The sequence below is a fragment of the Podarcis melisellensis genome, assembly GCF_964234715.1.
Source record: "Podarcis melisellensis genome assembly, chromosome: Z".
Classification (NCBI taxonomy): domain Eukaryota; kingdom Metazoa; phylum Chordata; class Lepidosauria; order Squamata; family Lacertidae; genus Podarcis; species Podarcis melisellensis.
This window is the reverse complement of record NC_138547.1, coordinates 41,836,877-41,856,607: the sequence shown is the minus strand read 5'-3', so window position 1 is coordinate 41,856,607 and position 19,731 is coordinate 41,836,877. Positions and strand designations below refer to the sequence as shown.

Sequence of the window (19,731 nt, the reverse complement as noted above, 5' to 3'; positions counted from 1 at the left end):
GCCATGTAAGACAAGTCAATATGAAGTTCTAGTAGTTACAGAAGCTATCTGTTTATTTTGTGCATTTGAATGTACATAGATTTGTGATATAGTCAGTATCTGCGTATCTTAAACGTTACCTGATTCTATCTACATATGATGTGTTAAAAAGGAAGAAATTGAGTTTTTGCTTACATAATTTGCCTATTTAATATTTATCAAGTCTCAACTCTGATATGAATAGGATCATAGAACCATAGAATTGTAGAATTGGAATGAACCCAAAGGTCATCTAGTCTAACCCCCTGCAATACAGGAATGGAAGATATGTTTTTGTTGAATCTACTCAGTACTTGATTTTTTCCTGATTAAATATCCAGGAAGATACGCCAAGATATCAAAAATCAAAACCGTCAAGTTATTCAGAACTATACTATTGCATAAGTCTGATTTATAAGTAGTCTTGGTACGTTGTTGTATCTGAAGCTGGAAAATGCATTTTCATTTACAGAAGGCAACAAAATAATCCTTTAACAATCACTGCTTATTTGTAACCTTAATTCATAGTGTAATTTTGAGATTGTCCATCAGTAGTATAAGGCAGAGTTTTAAGAGTAGGGATGCGGTTAGGAATTTTGTGTCTCAGTAAAAGTTCCTGGGTAAAACAGCTGTATTAGGTAAAGGGAAATGGAGTGAGCGAGTGACAGACTTTTTTGTGTGTTCACATCTTCCAAAGGTTTCTTTGAAGCCAGTAGTATTTAATTTAACTAAAGGAAAGAAGAATTCTGTCTCTTTTGCCTTGCCTAAGTTGGCAAAAGCCCTGGCTCACACTATTAGAGATGCAGCGGGGAATTCAGGTGAGAGCAGGAAAAGCTATTTGTCTTTAAAAAATTTAATTAATTTGGATTTTTTTTATTTCAACAGTACAGGACAACAGAGGTAGGCAAAGTGGTGCCCTCCAAGTGCTGTGGATTACAATTCTCATAAACCTGCGCCACAACATTTGGAGGGTAACATGATGCCCATTTGTAGCATTGGGGTTCAAACTGCTGAAAGAAAGGGCTTCTTTGGGGTAACACTGCAGATTGCTTTTAAAGATATATACCTCAGATATTCATAATTGTCCTTCGGCTTTTGGAAAGATGCGGGAAAGTCATCAGATTTTGCACATTTGCTGATTGAGAAATAAGATGCGGGAAAGTCATAAGATTTTGCAAATTCGCTGATTGAGAAATAACTGTAGCCTTCAGACCACTTTTTCTTTTATCCTTGGCTTCATGCTGAGGTAATCTGCACAGGAAGAAGAACTCATTACCATGAGTTCTTCTTCCTCTACTCATTATTATGTCCTCTTCCAGAAGCAACTGAGAATGTCCTCTGTAGCTGCTAGCTGAAAATATTTTTAAAGATAGGTGGGATAAAGATTAAGTCCTCCGTATCCACAGTCAAAGATGGTGACCTCAAAAGTACTGATCATGTCTTCTCATTACTGCTTTTTTAAAAACAGACTTTTAGATACCTGCTGTGAATGGAATGTTCATTCTGCATTTTAAATTATTTTACCCTTGCAAGGCAAGGGTACTAACTGAGAGTTAGTATTTCCATGCTCCCTGTAAATTGTACCTTTCTTTTTTCAAGTGAAGCCTGTTGCAATTTGATGTTCCCCACCGTTGGCTTCAGTACTTCATGGAATCATAGAACTGTAGAGTTGGAAGTGACCATGAGAGTCATCTAGTCCAATGCAGGAATCTTTTCTCCAATGTGAGGCTTGAACCCACCATCCTGAGATTAAGAGTCTCATGCTACCCCTCAGTGTCTTGAATCAACATATTCTGATTCAGACTCCAGAATTTGTAGTTGATGAAGAGAGAACGTTTCATTTCTAATTGGAAACTAGCTGCACAAAGGCAATGGATAATTAGGGAGGATAACAGTCCAGAGATAGCCAGAGATTAATGCTACAAATTTCACCTCAGTGCATGCTGAAAAAACTACAGGCAGTTCATGTTGGCTTCTGAATACACTGAATACTTGCAGGTCTGTTTCCCTAGTTGTTAGGACTAAACCTGCCTATTCATTGCCCTACAGTCCTCTGTGGAAAGTCAGGAAGTTCTTAAAGAATATTCTAGAGTCTATAATCCAAGAACATGAGCTTGAATTTGGATAGCTTTAAGGTTTTTTAATCTGTTTCATTCTGGTGTAAGGGAGATTTGTCTGGTGTCTTCATTATATATCTTGAGGTGCCTCTTCAACCTGCCATTGGCTGATTAACATTCTACAGCCTTTTAAATGTTTTTGCGGTGCGTGTGTCATTATTGTGTTGTTTTTGTTTTAACTATTTATTTATGCTTTTACTTTATATTTTTATCTTGTGAAGTGCCTTGAGATCTTGTGATGAAGGGTAGTACCGTATTTTTTGCTCTATAGGACACACTTTTTCCCCTCCAAAAATTAAGGGGAAATGTGTGTGTGTCGTATGGAGCGAATACAGGCTCCTTGGCTTCAGCGATAGCAACGTGAAGCCTCTGAAGCACAGAGGGAGCGCTCCCAGGCCCACCAGGAGATGCTGGGGACTGAGCCTGATGCCTTCTGCATGCTAAGCAGTTGTTCTACCACTGAGCTATGGCCCTAGCTCACAATATTGTTGTCAGGATAAAATGGAGAAGCGTGTATGCTCTGTGGAGGAAAGGTGGGATAGAAGCATAAGAAGGAATAAAGTGTGTAAACTAGCCTATAAGTGAATAAACTACAGTATATTTTTAACTTACTCTCCTAATAATTTGTATATAAATTATAAAAGTGGTATATAAATTTTGTTAAATAAAAAAAGAGGAAATGTTCAGACTTTCAAAAAGTATGTTATGCCTGAGCCTTCATTGCTAAAACTCCCAACAATATTTTCATGCTCACAAACACCTGATGAAGGAACCATTGTGACATAACCCATTCAAGCAGAGTGAAGGGGCAACAGGCTGTCAACAGTGGCAGTAGTTGGGGGCTCCCATCTATTCAAAAGCCACAGAAAGTCTTTTCATACTGCCTGAGGAATTAATCCCTTATTTAACATTCATAATTGCTGGATCGATTTAACAGGACTGGAGCTAACATTTGCTTGGATTTTGCACCATTGATAGAGAACTGCCTGCTGCATCCTCTGCTTTGAAGTCACCCTGGTCTTTGGGCCTCCAGCACCTTCTTCATCATGTCCAACCCATCTAAGAGGCGTATGATACTAGTGTTCCACTGGGTTAGGAAGAAGCCCCTGACAGAGAAGCCGTGCTCTACCATCTCGGCTAGACCTTCTGCCTCTACACCGGCTTGCAACACTCCTCACACTTCACCCTACTTCACGAGGAGCAAGACACAACCCGCTCCGCTCAAGAGGTCCAGCAGGCGCAAGGTGATGCGATTGCCGAATCTCACCGACCCCAAGTTTTTAAGATCTGTCATTGGCACCGTTGGCTGGAAGAGAGCCCGCAGGTGTGGCAAGCAGGTGTGGCCAGCGGGAACAGGAAAAGGGGTGAGGGCTAGGCTAGAGGCAAGAAGCCTCCAAAGCTATTTGCGGGGTGGGATTGCTTTGGAAGATGCCTTCTTACAATCTCTACCCTTGAACCACATAAGGACATCAGAAGTGCCTGCTGGATTGGCCTGTCTAGTCCAGCATCCTGTTCTCACAGTGGCCAACCAGAGGCCTGTGGAAACAAGAGCATTCTGTATTCCCTTCCTGCATCTTCCAGCAACTACTATTCACAAAGGTTACTGCCACTGACTGTGGAGGTAGAGCATAGCCATTGTGCCTAGTGGCCATTGATAGCCTTTCCCGCATAAAAGCATCCAAGTTGGTGGCCGTCACAGCTTTCTGTGGGATTGAGCTTCCAGAGGGGTAGCTGAGCATGCCTGCTGCAGGAAAAACAGGCATTAAAAGCACATTTCTCCCAAAGAATCGTGGGAATTGCAGTTTGTAAAGGGTGCTACAACAGTTCCCAGGATTCTTACAGGGGAGAAGCGATAATGCTTTTAATGTATGGTGTGTACACAGCCTCAAATTAGCTCCATCAGCTCTGTAATACTAGAGCAAAGATAATGCATATTGTTGTTGTTGTACTTTTATAAATATTATAAAACCCTTTCCTGCAAGCCATGTAGTCTGGAATAAACCCAGTCACCCCTCCCATCATTAATTGTTTCTACTAGGTGGGGAAGGGTGTTGGATCTGCTTCCCTGCCTTGAAGAAAGGCGCAGGTCAGATGTGTGCCCAGACCTGGCCACACTTCACAAGAAAGGTGTGTTGGTTCAAGGTGGCCACGCTGCCTGCAACTTGCACTCCTTCCTGACGTGTCTTCCCCAAACCCCTTCTTCCAGAGGCTGTGTTGAAGTTTTCCATCACGTGGAGCACAAACTGGCAGAACTACCTTGAAGCTCAGGCAGTGGTGGAAACCCTCCTCAAGCATGAGACGCCAGAGAGCCTCTTGCAATACGAAGGGATCAAAGCAGCTGTGGAGTCTCTCCTACCATACATGGCACTTCCAGAGGCTGGGCCGGTTACTGCAGGCCTCCTTGTTCCTTGATTTCATGTGACAAAACATGAAGTTGCCTGACGCCGCCAAGTGGGACGAGGAGATGGACACATGATGAGCTTTATTTATTTATTATTAATGTTATTGAGTACAAATTAGAAAAAAATAAAAATATAGGAAAAAAGAAAAATACATGTAACCAATAGAAAATTAGAAAACATTTTACCTCTTCTGATATTTACAATTATATACACCTCTACAAAACAATATTCACAATAAAGACAAGAAATGAAAGGTAAAATATAAAGGAAAAGAACAAGAAGAAGAAGAAGATAAAGAAAAGAAGAAGATAAAGAAGAAGATCAAGAATGAGAATTTTAAAAGTAGATAAGTATTCACTATACACAGCCATTTCCAATCTATATTTATGTTCAGTTATGTATTTTCATCATATCCTTATCTATCTTAATTAAAATATTTTTAAAAGACTTCCACCGTTTGCCTCACACGTTTTTGATAGTCCATTTGTCAAAACTTCTGTTCTTCATATTTTTCCTTTGGGCTGCGCTCCGAAGGCTTCAGGGATCTTTGAGGCTGGCGGTAGGGCAAAGCAGCGTTTCCTCCCACTGCCAGCCCCACAAGCTTGGGGGGCAGCGGGAAGGCGGCGCACAGCCTTTGCGCTGCTCCCAGACCTGGTCTTTGAGGCTGGCAGTGGGGAAAGCAGCGCTTCCCCCCACCGCCAGCCCCACAAGCTCGGGGGGCAGCAGGAAGGCGGTGCACAGCCTTTGCACTGCTCCCTGACCTGGTCTTTGAGGCTGATGGTCTTAGAGCGGCACTCCCCCTCCCCCGCCAGCCCCAAAGAGCAGGTCAATAGGAACCCCGGGCCTCTGGAGCCCAGCGGGAAGTCCCGCCGTACTCCTGAGGCTTCGGGTTGCCTTCACTGAAGCCTGGAGAGTGAGAGGGGTCAGTGAGCAGCGACAGCTCTCTGCACTCTCTGCACAGCACCCCTTCAGTGAAGCGGCAGGAGAAATGGAAGGGGCTCCGTTTCTTCTGCCGCTTCGCTGAAGGGGCGCTGAGCAGAGAGGGGGAGATTTTTTTTTCTTGTTCTCCCCCTCTAAAACAAGGTGCGTCCTATGGTCGGGTGCGTCCTATAGAGCAGAAAATACGGTATATAAATCTAATAAAATACGATACTGAGAGAGACTGAAGGAACTGAAGGAGGGATGGAAAGAGTAATGGTCTGCTTGTGTGCTTGGCAATGCTGGCACTATTGGAGGAGAACAAAGAGTGAAGATGAGATACTGTAGCTGTAACGAATGGGATTTAAGAATGGGGATTTCTGGGAAGAGAGCTGCAAGAAGCTTGCTATGTTAGCTTTGATAATTAACATAAAACTTCCATGTTCACAGGCAGTGTACCTCTGGATACATGATTTTGGGGACAAATAACAGGGGAGGGCTGCCTGTTTGTGTTCTTCCTGGTTCTTCCTGGTTGTGTTCTGGTAGAACACAGTGCTGCGTAGGATAGTTCTTTTTTTAATTTAGTGCAGCAATCCTGACTATGTGAAGGCCTTGTTTATGGATCTGGCCTTGTTTGTCTCAAACTCTTGGCATTTGTTTCTTCCTTTTATGATGGAGATACTTACTAAGCAAGCAATGAAATCTTTCCCCTTTTGGTGTCTAGCTAGAGGCAGCACAGCATTAGTTGTTTGTTTGTTTGTTTGTTTGTTTAATTTGTATACCATCCTTTATCTGATGATCTCATGGTGGTTCACAGCATAAAAATACTAGATAAAAACACAAAATACATAATAAAGGCAAGAGCAAAAACAAAACAAAACCCCCTCCCACAAAAACATTCAAAAGGATGCAGGATGTTAATCAGCCAAAGGCCTAGTTGCAGAGGAATGTTTTTGCCTCGCACCTAAAGGTGGATAATGAAGATGCTGGGTGAGCATCCCTGGGGTAAAGGTAAAGGGACCCCTGACCGTTAGGTCCTGTCGTGGCCGACTCTGGGGTTGAGGCACTCATCTCACTTTATTGGCCAAGGGAGCCGGCGTACAGCTTCCGGGTCATGTGGCCAGCATGACTAAGCTGCTTCTGGCGAACCAGAGCAGCGCACAGAAACGCCGTTTACCTTCCCGCCGGAGCGGTACCTATTTATCTACTTGCACTGTGTGCTTTCGAACTGCCACAAATAGGAGACATGCAGAAAAGGCCTGTGCTCAAGGAGGAGATACATGAAGAAGCGCATCAGATGATTATTTCAGAGTCCGAGTAGGTTCACAGGTATTTCACCTCTACCAGCAAGAAAATAATGCAGAAGAGAACATCCACCAGACCCTGAAGCAAACAAACGAATAAAGAAAAGCCCTCATGCCATCCAGGCTGGAAGCGGCACAGAATCCTGGAAAAGAACTGTTACAAAAGTTAGACACCACACCCACCCAATCTCTGCCAAACATGGCAAGATTCCAGGGGGTTCCAGGCTATGTGTTCCAGAGAGAATCAAGACGCAGCACAGACCATCGTACTTTTAGAAATATGGTTTAATTGACACATATTTACACCTTTAGTACAGATGTAAGTACAGAGGGAGTACAGATCTTACAACCTGGTCACCTTAAGTGGGGCTCCCCCACACATCCAGCAGTGAAGCATAAGCCCAAAGGATCTCTTCAACTCTGCCTTCAGCCAGCCAGCCAAGATCGCTCTGGCCTTTTGCATCTAGTCTAAGCCTCCTGCCAAAGGCCCTAAACTCTTCCTGTGAAATCATGCCTAGTTACCCTGGCAACCTTCAAAATCCCCAGTGTCTGTTCACACCTCAAGGTAAGGGGGGAGGACAGTTCTTTTGCATAGCCAATGGCCCTCAGAGGCCCTGTATTGTTTCTTAATTGCCCTAGCTTAGCCAAGTCATTTTGCATAGGATAGCCCAGGAACTCCTCAGCAGGTTGTACTCCCTTCATATCCCAAATAATCAGAATCATACCATTTATTAATTTTTAGGGATTAGGGGGTCCCTGCCCCCGAAACCTATAACAGCACTGTGGAATATCCTGAACAAGGACACATTCTGCTCAAATATACAGCTTGGACAAGGGACCCAGAGAACTTTGGCATCATTGACTGAAGCTGAAGCGATGGGCAAAGAAATATACTGCATATCAGAACTGGCTATTCTAGAGCAGCTCCTGGCTGCTTGTCTTGGAAACACAGCTGGGTCAGTAAATGTAGTTACCTGGGTATAAGGTTTCATACGAAGTCAGTGTGGAGACAAAGATGTAGGAAGAGCACATGAGACAGTTTCACCCATATGATACCTAGAGATTGAGGATGTGAAATATCCCATTTGACCCTAAAAATTCCCACCAGATGGTTGCTCTCTTCAGGCCATTCATTCCACTAGAAAACTTGTGAGTAGTCTGTTCAGATAATTTTTGTACCTTCTCTGGGTAATTTGCCAGGGTAGTCTGAAAATCCTAATAAATTAACAATCCAAATCAATAAAGATGACCTTTAAAAGGATTGGGGATGTTGCGCCTTTTCAGATATTGATTTGAAGGAGAATGCTTGGTTAATGCTGATGCAACCATATTAAACAGTGTTTTATGCCTTCCTGGCATTCCCCTAGGTGGCCCCAGAACCCACGTAACAGAATCTCAGGCTTCTAAGTGATTAAAAACATGTTCTCATCACTTCCTTTCCTCTTGCTTTGAACTGTCAGGCAACCTTTCTCATCTTGTCTTATGAAACAATAGTTTTTAAGAAATCTCAACCTAGTTGAGGATGGCAATGCAGTTTCTCTTCCTGAAAGCAGTAAGCATAAATGCAATCATTCTGCTCCTAGTCCTTATGACAAAATATGTATCAATTTCCTGGAGAAAATTGAAAGAAATGTAGCAGCTACCTGTTACATAGCTTTAAGTATTACACATGGTTGTTTTTGTGTGTGTCTCTGTGTGTAAACAATAGAACAGCAGCAGCAGAAAAAGCGTGGGGTGGGGTGGCAGAGACTCACTGGCAGTACAGTGGTACCTTGGGTTACAGATGCTTCAGGTTACAGACGCTTCAGGTTACAGACTCCACTAACCCAGAAATAGTACCTCGGGTTAAGAACTTTGCTTCAGGATGAGAACAGAAATTGCGCAGCGGCAGTGCAGCAGCAGTGGGAGGCCCCATTAACTAAAGTGGTGCTTGAGCTTAAGAACAGTTTCAGGTTAAGAACGGACGTCCAGCATGAATTAAGTTCTTAACCCGAGGTACCACTGTACTGATCTTTACAGCTTTCCCTTTCTGAATGGATTAGTTAAATTGCATGGAAAATTATTAATGTCACTATTGAGCCGCTATAAAATAAGAGGAGCACAGTATTGTGAGTAAATTCAGAGGCAGAGCAAATGCCACAGTATTTGCATCCCCAAAGGGTGGCACAGAAGTTTCCTAGGGACTGGGGCAGGAATTCTTTTATCTGCAGTAGCTATCACACTTCAGTGATTCCTAAGGGAAACTCTTGCTCCAAATGCACAACCATACCCCTGTGTTTTGAAGAAACCTGTCATTTTAAATAACAGCAGATGTTTTGTGTATGGATAGAGGGGCTACATTACAATAGCATCAATCTTTTATGGCTGGGGTTTGTATTGGCTGAAGGGCTTGTACAGAAAAGGCCACATAACACTGCTGCTGTGGAAGGGCTGCTCACTTAAGTTAAGATGTGCATGCATATAACAGATGAGAGCCTTTCAGGAAGCAAATGGAATATCTATGAAGTAGATTAAGTGTGTTGTTTGTGTTCCTTGTGTGGGGTTCACTTATATCGGCTCTGCTCTTAAGTTTGTCAAAGAGAGAGAATTCTGGGAACATGTTGACAGTATGTCGCATGTCTAAGTGAGAGGAAATGGTGAGTTGCTTTCCCCATGCTTCATTCCCCTCTCAACACGCATCCTTGTTCTACATATGTAAATGATTACACAGATTTACACAAAGAACATGTGTTGGTACCTTAAGGTTGGAGGGAGAGCTTTGGAAAATAGATTCTTACTATCTCATAGCATTAGCACAAAGGCGATTGTTCCATGCATAAAGTTGGTTATATTTACATCCATCCTCATCCACTTTTAAACAAACCATTCCTCATGAAAATACTTAGGCTAGACTAAATCACAGACACTTAGCTTTTCAAATAAGTGGATATTTTACTCACAGAGTTTTCAGAAGTTACAACAAACAAATCTCCATCTATTGGTAGTAAAACAAAGAAGAAGAAAAAGCTACAAGTGACTTTAAAAAGGAAAGAACTTTGTCTCCTTACGAAAAAGGCTTGTGCAGTCTTTGGGTTAACAAAGATGCAGGCTATAAAATCTTTTTGAGGGAGTCAGTTCACTTGCAAGGAACCATGGCTGTTGTGAAGATGCAGTAGAACCATGTGCATCATCCTGAATTACCTGGAGGAATAGTAGGATAAATATGCTGTACTGATACCTATAAAATACCTGCAGCTGGAGGGTATGGCCAGTTAAGATGGTAACTTCAAGTTATCATTCAATAAGCTTGCTGCTGCTGCATTCATGTGACAGTAAAACTCTGTTCACCAGAGCAGAACTGCGATAGTGATTTTGCACAAGCAAAGTATCATATATATTTTTTTACAACTATCCTGGGGGTATTATCCATGATCTTAACCATGTCTGTGGAGGCCTTGTGGATGTGAAGGGCTATATCCTATGTATTTGTATGCTGCTTGCATACACTTTAGTGCAAACAAAATTCATTGATGCAAACAGTGGCAACTTGGTTTGCTCTACCAATTGTGGGCATCCCAATGGCCAAATTGGCCTTGTGGTACAAACCTATGTTGAAATAGTTGAAGAGGGTTCTTTGCTGAGAGGTTGCCACTCTTACCTATATCGTTTGATAAAAGAATTATTTCACTTTGGTTTTAATAATGCATTTCCTTTTATAATTTTATTCTTTTTCAAGTTTTGTTGCCTGTAATTACCAGCTTCTACAAGCAGATAGTAATCTCTGCAATTTCAAGAACAAAGGAATAAGAAACAGTTGCTTTGTCGTGCTGTATCTTCGTTTGCATTCTTCCCCACATCTAGTCTCTAATTCTGCAATACTACCACTTGCAGCCAGATTTGAAGCACAGCAAGCAATTGCTTCCTTAATTACCTTTCTAATCATACTATATACAGGATGGTATCGCCATTTTTTAGAATGAAATTCTACCTAGGAAATATAATTTTCTCTCTGCTACTAATGTAGACAATTTTCCTGCTCTTTTTCATATGTCAAAATTGCTCTGTTTGAAATCCAGGCAAGAGTTTTCCCTTATCTAGCGAACGATGAGTGATCTTGAGCCCAGAAATCAACACAAGCATCACTATCCCTCTTTCCTTCAGTTTTACCTGTTGAATTGATTATGTATTTGTCTGGATTCAGACTCCTCTGCATGGGACATGTTAGCTCTCTCTATAGAGAATAAAGTTTGGGGATGTTTTCTAACCTTTGTGTATCTGGCATTAGTAATTTTGGCTCACAAATAAGCAAGAATCACAGCAGCTTACATTTTTCAAGTGAAGCGTTGCACACAAGTTTGCCTTACTGTTTTATAGAAGCTAGATTTTGGGTAGCCTGCAAGATAAAACAGTAAAATGTGCACAATAGTTGGAAGGAACATAAATACGGTCATTGCTCTCACCCTTGTAGAATTCAAAGGCAAACTGAAGCAGAGGGCCTTCTCAATAGTGGCACCTGCCCTGTGGAATGCCTTCCCATCAGATGTCAAAGAGACAAACAATTACGCAACCTCCTGTAGACATCTGAAGGCAGCCCTGTATTGGGAAGCTTTTAAAGTCTGATGTGTTGTTGCTTTCTTTATATATACAGTTGGAAATCACCCAGTAGCAATTACTACTACTACTAAGTTTCTCCTCTACCAGCAATATAGTGTTACTAGCCCCCCCCCCCCCAATCCCTGCCGTGCACGGGATTCTGGTGATCTTGGCCCTGAACCAGGGTCTGTGCTCCTTTGGAGAATTGAAAATGCAGTGGAGGCTGTCATAGCTTTAAGAAATACAGTTTATTCACATATTTACAGCTAAGGTTGGAGAGAGGGAGTCCAGATCTTACAGCATGCTCATCTCAAGAGGGCCTTGTTCCACACAGCAGTGCAGCACTTGTGTCCAAGGCCTTTTCCCCAGCCTGCCTTCAGCCAGCCTGCCCAAGGTGGATCACTCCTTTTGTTCTCTCTTCTTCCCAGCTCACCTTGTTAAAGACATTCCCTTCCTGTTACCTCACACCTAGTTGCCCTGGGAACCTTCCAAATCCCCAGTCTCTGGGGTGGGAGTGGGGAAGATAGTTCTCTTGCATTGCCAATGGTACTCAGTGGCCCTGTATGGTTTCTTCATTGCCCTAGCTTAGCCAGGCTGTTTTCCTTGGCCAGGGTAGCCCAGGAATTCCTCTGTTTCTCTCTTCACATCCCAAATAATCAAAATCCACCATTCAGTGCTATTTTTCTAGGAAAGAGGTGCCAGAACTCACCATGAATGCCTCCTTCATTCTCTTAGAATGGCAAAGGTGCCCATCTGACAGGTGCCAGAGCTGAGTTCCTGCAGGTTCCAGCTGAAAAAAAAAGCCCTGCCACCACCATTTATTCATTTCTAGGGTTTAGGGGGGTCCCTCCCCAACTTATAATGCCATATAGAGTAAGGCCTCAGCTAGGAAACTACCACCCAAAGTATTTTGTGTGTTTTAGCTGGAAGTTAAACTAAGTGAGCTATTAAAAGTAAAACAGTGAAATAAATTGAGCTTGACAACCAAACCCCAAAATATGCCTGAGGCCACAACAACAATATCTTTTATTATTGCTCTCTTATTTCTTCTCTCCTGTCAGTTTCCTCTTCATTTTGCTAGAGTGCATTTCTGACGGTTGATGTGTTAATGAATCTTTGCAAAATGTTATGATGGAATAGGGAACTCAATTACTACTAGCAAAAGTGCTGGTAACCATCATCTGCATTGTGCCTAGTGCTATTTCTTACTGATACTGGCCCTCTGCTTACCTACTCTGGCATTCACTTGAGCAGTAAAGCAGTACAAAATGCTCTGAGCTTTCCACTTACCTGTCCACTCATCTGCTTCCAGAGCAAAGGTATTTAAAATGTTTGTCATTGCTCTCTTTTTAATTTCTTGCAAACTATTGAGCTCTGGTTTTAGTTATATTTTTGCTAAGGTAGATATTTGTTCTGCAAAAATCCAGTCCCTAATAACTAAATGCAATTACTAAGAATATTTACTTGGTGTGTGTTTCTGTGCTTGTGTGTAGGCTATTATAGGTGATAGTGAAATTTCTTATCCTCTTACTCGCCTTGGCTCGTAGTGTACAGATACGATGACATCCATGTAACGGTTCATTTCCATAGTTCACCACTAGACCAGTGGTTCCCAATTGGTGTTCCACAGACCCCAGGACATCTGTGTATAACCCACCCAGGGGGTCCATGGCACTATTTGCATAACAAAAACTACCATAGAGGTATCAAAATTTTCAAAAGTAGTACTTGGCTAATTGGGAACCACTGCACTAGACCATCACATATGTCTGGAGTAAGTGCTGATTTGCTTATAATCACTTATTTTCATTTCACAGTATTTGTGTTAAAACCATAGAAACGAATTACCACACACAAGTCCAGTTCTAATAGTATTCCAAAACCTTGCTGATGCCACCCTTTTCAGGAGTGGTTCTTAAAGACTGGCACATTTCACACATTATGGTCCCAGTTGAAGTGCACAAACTTCACTTATCAGCTAGCCTAATAGCAGAGAATTAAGCACCAAATTTCTATTAGCAGTAGTTGTTGAATCAACATGTGATGTGACATTGACTTGTGGTTCCAAAGTTGCTTCGCCTAAAAGAAAGGTGGTGGGTGAGAGGGAAACTGGATTTTATCCCATTATTACGTGCTCTACAATAATGTCGGCTGGTTTAATAGAGTTGCTGACTGAAATGACTAGAGAAGCAGGCTGCAGCTGCTGACCTCTGCTCTCACTAGAAGCTATAACTATAGCAACATGGAAATATTGCAGTGTTGTGATTAAGGGGTAATCTACAAAAAAAGAAGAAGTCATCTTGGACATTTCTACATGTCAATAGTGAAGAGTCACTTGCAAATGTGTGATGTTCTTTTGTATCTTGGTAGGCCTAAGTTTCCTGTCATCCTCAAATGTTTCCCTAGAACAGTCTGTTCGTTTTCACCTTTTCGACAAATAGGAATATATACACATACACTTCCTGGATTTTCACACTGGTATTGCCTTCTAAGTTAAAACAAGATCGCCCCAAGCATTTGTTTTGTTCCTGTCCTTTCAGACAAGCTGCATTTGTTCTGTGCGGATGTTGAAATTAGATGTTGCTATGCCTTCAAGCTTTAAGATCCAAATGGTTTAAGTTTTATCCAGTAAGCAGAATTGCCAGCATTCTGCCTGATTTTTAATGCTTGGACCAGCTGGTAGTGTGAAAAGAGTGCTGAGGTGTTGATGGGTAGAAGGGGAAAATGAAGTGAAATAAGTCTGAGTGAGTAGTACTGTTCCACTGATGGATGGGGAACAGGAAATATTATTTAGGGAGTACATGAATAGCACACATGCAGTAAATAGCATAATAATATTACATGGCATATATCTAAAAGGTACAATCAAACCTTCATGGTTAAGTATCAGCTGAGAAGTTGTCTCCCAGTCTTCCTCCTGTGCAAGTGTTGGGGAAGAAGACTTTCCCCCTTTCTTGATAATAAAAGAACCCTGGGCCATCCAGCCACACTGAATGAAGGTTCAGGAGAGATAAAAGAAACAGCACCCTCACACAGTGTGTAGTTAAACAATTTCATTTGCTATCACAAAATGTAGTGATGGCAACCAATTCAGATGACTTTAAAAGGGGATTAGACAGTTTGATGGATTATAAGGCTATCAGAGGTTACTAGTCATGATGACTATATGCACAGTAATGCACAGGCTTTGAGAAAGTAGTATTATATGTTTATGAGGTGTCTGGACCCCCCTTCTAATTCCTGGACCCCTTTTTAATTCCTGAATGCCAGGCACTGGATTTAGGAAATGCAGACAAAGCATTTTTTTCAAGTTTGGGAAATCACCTGGGAGAAGGGCCATCAAGGAGAAGAAAAAGAAGGTAATGTTGATTAACAAAGCAAATGAGTGTTAGCGCTCCTTCAACTGGGAGATAGTAAGCAGAGTTGAGTTTAGGATTGCAATAGTAGTAATGTGAGCCCAGAGAGAAAAAGTGGCAACCTGTTAGATGCAGCAAGCTGAGCAAATGGGCAGTTGGTATATATTTGTAAATGGACCATGTATCATAAAGGCACCACAGTCTCCACTGTGTCTCATTTCCAAAGGAAACACGAACCCTGAGTATGTGCCTGGACCCTTGGAATCTCATGCTTCTCAGAGATTGGTGTGACGTGAAACAGTATTTACCCCATAGTCAAAAGCAGTAATGCATCTGAATTCCAGTTGCTGGAAACCTTAGGAGGAGAGAGTGTTCTTGTGCTTGGATTCTGCTTGTGGATTTTCCACATGCATCTGGCTGGCTGCTGTGAGAACAGGATGCTGGACTAGCTGGGCCACTTGTCTGATCCAGCAGGCTCTCCTTATGTTCTTAAGTCTGGATTCAACTGTTTGAGCTGTGGTCACTTTAAACACAACAACACATTACATCAGCTGGTAAAAACAACTTCGTTTGGTAGCATGGCTAGGCATTTAAAAAAACCAAAACAAAACAAAACAAAACACTGCTGCACCATTAATTAGCTCTTGGTCCTTGGATCATGGTGTGTGTTGCTTTAAGTCAACAAGTTTTGCTCATTGTGCATGTAGTATGGACAGAACAGTGCTAAAAATACATTGTATGTTGTCATAGTGATGGGCTCCAATAGGAGCCAGCTACTTAAAACTTGCTAAATAATATCCTTGTGTCAGAATGACTGAAATTACTCCTGATTTCAAGTTTTCACTTAATGCAAAATAAAGTGCTTGCTGGCATGGTGCCTCTACCTTTGATCTTTACAAATGACCTGCAGTGAATTGTTGAGCATGTGAAACTGAACACAGTGAGATGTATTAAAGAGAGGGTGAATGTATGTGACACTACTTTGAAAAACCTTTAGAGCATTAACAGAATTTATGTTTTGATGGGAATTTATCCAAGGCACAGCATGGTATGCAGAGTTTGTATTGATAGACATGTGTGTAATAAAGAGCTGCTCCCGAAACATGGCAGGAAAATTGCTGCTTTCACAGTCAGTAAAAGGGAAACTCCATGAATGGTATTCTGATGCTACATTCCCTTCTCTTCCAGTTCCATTTCAAAGTGGCAATGAATAAAGGGTAGAATAATAGTTTATTCAGTTAACAGCCCTTTATGCATTTTAAAAAAATAAAGAACAGAATTGGACGGGGCCCTGAGGGTCATCTAGTCCAACCCCCTGCAATGCGGGCACCTCAACATGTAGTCCCCCGTCCAATCTGGAAACCATCCCAGACTCTGCTTAGCTTTGTAAGTGTGCTAGCAGGTGTAATGCTACACCACTGTTGCATCAAAGACTAATTATTACCCCTATTTGTGTTTAAATATTTAAGCATAGTCAAGGCTTGTTTTAGTTAACACTTTTGTTTCCAGGTGCTAACAGCTGTTATATGCTATTTGAAAGTGCCTAAAACTTTCATTCTAAAAGTTTCTTGCCTGGTTTGTTGGTAAACTTATTGAGACAAGGTCTTCACTTCTATTTTTCCCCATTTTAGTCTTTTTTAAAAAAAGTGATAGTTTGTGCAGGCAAATCAAACATGTAGCCAATTAAAATGCTGTGCTTTATAATATGGGGAATCATGTATGTGTCTCCAGCTTTCATTTATGTATCCATGGGCATAGCCAGGATTTTTGTTAGGGGCAGGCAGGCCTTTTGTTTGGGGTGCAGGCCTTTTGTTGGGGGGGGGACACACCTCAGATAGCTATGTATTTTTATTGTTTTAAGGGGGGCAGCTGTCTCTCCCTGTCCCCCCATGCTAGCTGCATTTGAGGATATTTGTTTCCATGTAGTCTAGGGATTTGGATTCTTAAAAATTCTAAAATGAAGCTCGTGTAGCACTTTGTATTTTCCACATACAATTTTTTTATGTTTTTAGGATCTGATGAATGCTTTACACTAAGGGCAATCTAGGTTTTGGCTAATTTACCAAAATGAATAAATAACGTTCATTTGTGAGGTTGGTACCTGTTGAGGGTTTTTTGTTTTGTTTTGTTTTGCTATTTTTGTTCAAATTTATTTGAATTGCTTTTTGGAAGTTAGTGTCATGAAGTTGTTGTTCTCGGCCTCATAAAAGGTAAGGAAAGCAATACACTTGGCACCAGCTTGGCTGCAGGAGTTGCTGGAAAAAGCTGTACAAGGAGCCATCTAACTGCCTTAGGGACTTCCCTCTAGATATGTGTAGAGTTTACTCCTGAGCCTTTTCTTCTCCCAAAGATGCCCTGCAAGGCAGCAGTGGTTTAATATCAGAGTTTTCCTTCTCCTAGATGGACTACCAGGTTGACAAGCCCCATCTGTTCCTTACTTCCCTCTACAACATGGGCAGAAACTGCCTTCTTGACTGTTGGACACACTATTGGTCTCATCTGCTCGATCCACCAGAGCTTGTCTTCACAAGCAAGGAAGTCCCTAATTCACCAAGGATCTGAAATGTATTGGCTACCCTCGCCCGGTTTAGCTTGTCAGTCAGTTCCATTCCTAGGGTGGAGCCACAGTTGCATGCTGACGGTTCCTAGGAGCTACAGGTGAGAGCTGCAGGGAGGGGACCAAAGGTGGCCAACTGCCCCAGAAGGAGCATGATGTGTACCCCACCAGAGGCACTACTCCTCCCCTAACACCCCATACACAACATCTTAATGGTGAACATCTTAATTTTAAAAACTCCAGAAAGTTACATTTATTGAAATGTAGTTAACCTGCTCCCAATGTGTAACTCTGCCTCAAACAGTTAAGCATGTGCTTTAAGAATGAATGTGTACATTCTTGGATAATTTGCTTGATCAATATTTTTTTATATATCATTAGTAACAATTTAATAAACCTGTTTGTGACTCTGCAGCATTTAGAGAGGCTGATGCATTTTAGGCCTCTATCACACCCACTGAGTTTCTATAACTTTTAAACCCAAGGCCAGGCTACTGAGGCACTTTTCAGACCATTGCTGTTTTGCAGGTGGGATTCAATCACATGCCTGTAAACTCACACCACACAATTAAAGTGGATTTGGTGCATTTCTGCAACAAATATGAAAAACCAAGTTTTTGTTTTATGGAAAGTGAAGGGTAAATGTTTTCCCCCAAAATAAATCAGAGCAAATGCTTTACTAAGCAACTTGACTTACTTGCAAAGGTTAACAGTGTTATCGTGACATCAGGGCACTTCAGCTATTGAAAGCAAGGATGCAGGGTTATCAGGAACAATGCTCAGCAACATGCACATCTTGACATATACTTGAATCCTTAGGTAGGGACCAAAAATATGTGGGCATTATGTCCAATAAAATCTAATTAACTTTAGTTTGAGAAGGCAAGGTTAAATGTGCTTGAGAAAGCCATATATGATTGAGGTAGCAGTTGGTCAGCGGGCAATAACAAACCACTTCAGTTTTCAGTACATTGCTATATATCGTGCACCAAAGATGAGCCAAGGATGCTTTGCAGATAGATTCTATTTTTGCAATATTTGAGGAACATTTAGAAATCTTATTAATTCTTTGTTGTTGTTGTTTAGTCGTTTAGTCGTGTCCAACTCTTTGTGACCCCATGGACCAGAGCACACCAGGCACGCCTGTCTTCCACTGCCTCCCGCAGTTTTGTCAAACTCATGTTCGTAGTTTCGAGAACACTATCCAACCATCTCATCCTCTGTCTTTTTTATATATATATAAAATTTTCATTAAGGTTTTTACATTACAAAAAATAAAGAAAAATAAAAAATAAAAAATAAAAATTGTTAAAAACAATCAATCTTTCCATCACATTATTTTTCATTTACTTGTTTCTCGGACCTCCTCATACCTCCCTTTTTTGTATTCCAAATCAAATTATTAATTCAACAATTTCTTTCCCTCTTTACGCTACCCAAATCTTATTTTTAAATTATTACAATCTTAAATTTTTACTTGTATAAACCCATTTTTTCATACTCTTTTAACCCATTACAGCTAGAAACCACTTAGTTCCAATCCAACATTATTCTAAAATTTATTAATTTTGCAATGTTTCCGTAAATAGTCTTTAAATTTCTTCCAGTCTTCTTCCGCTGACTCTTCTCCCTGGTATTGGATTCTGCCAGTCATTTCCGCCAATTCCACATAGTCCATCACCTTCATCTGCCATTCTTCCAAAGTGGGTAAATCTTGTGTCTTCCAGTATTTTGCGATAAGTATTCTTGCTGCTGTTGTGGCATACATAAAAAAAGTTCTATCCTTCTTTAACACCGATTGGTCAACTATGCCCAGAAGAAAGGCCTCTGGTTTCTTCAAAGGGGTATATTTAAATACCTTTTTCAGTTCATTATATATCATCTCCCAGAAAGCCTTAATCCTTGGGCACGTCCACCAAAGGTGAAAGAATGTGCCTTCATTTTCTCTACATTTCCAACATTTATTATCGGGCAAATGATAAATTTTTGCAAGCTTGACTGGGGTCATGTACCACCTATAAATCATTTTCATAATATTCTCTCTTAGGGCATCGGTGTTCCACAACTGTTCCCAGTCTTGTGCCCATTTAATCATAGCAGATTTAACCGTTTCATCTTGAGTGTTCCATTTCAACAGCATGTTATACATCCTTGACAAATTCTTACTTTTGGGTTCTAACAATTCTGTTTCTAATTTTGATTTTTCCACCTGGAAGCCAATTTTCTTGTCCAAATTATATGCCTCCATTATTTGATAATAGTGAAGCCAGTCTCGCACTTTATCTTTTAATTTCTCAAAACTCTGCAATTTCAATTTATCTCCTTCTTGTTCCAAAATTTCCCAATATTTCGGCCACTTGGCCTCCATATTGAGCTTTTTCTGAGCTTTCACTTCCATCGGTGACAGCCACCTTGGGGTTTTATTTTCCAGTAAATCCTTGTATCTTATCCAAACATTAAACAATGCTTTCCTAACAATATGGTTTT

General features: G+C 41.2%; 2 protein-coding genes across 11 annotated transcripts in view; one reads left to right on the top strand and one right to left on the bottom strand.

Moving 5' to 3' along the window:
* The window catches only part of LOC309362143 (uncharacterized protein), a gene marked incomplete at its 5' end in the record, with an annotated part of 156,393 nt that overhangs the window by 12,506 nt on the left and 124,156 nt on the right, over window positions 1–19,731 (top strand). For 3 of the 9 annotated variants that reach the window (XR_014164804.1, XR_014164805.1, XR_014164806.1), the window contains one exon: window positions 4,342–4,719. The exons of 4 other annotated variants lie outside the window; for them this stretch is intronic. Of the gene's footprint in view, window positions 1–1,617; window positions 2,640–4,341; window positions 4,720–19,731 lie in introns of those variants that run through there. 2 more of the 9 variants (XR_014164807.1, XR_014164808.1) reach the window with 1 other exon arrangement.
* Window positions 1–19,731, bottom strand: part of LOC309362155 (uncharacterized protein) — a 103,318-nt gene that overhangs the window by 60,254 nt on the left and 23,333 nt on the right. The gene's annotated exons all lie outside the window — the stretch shown is intronic.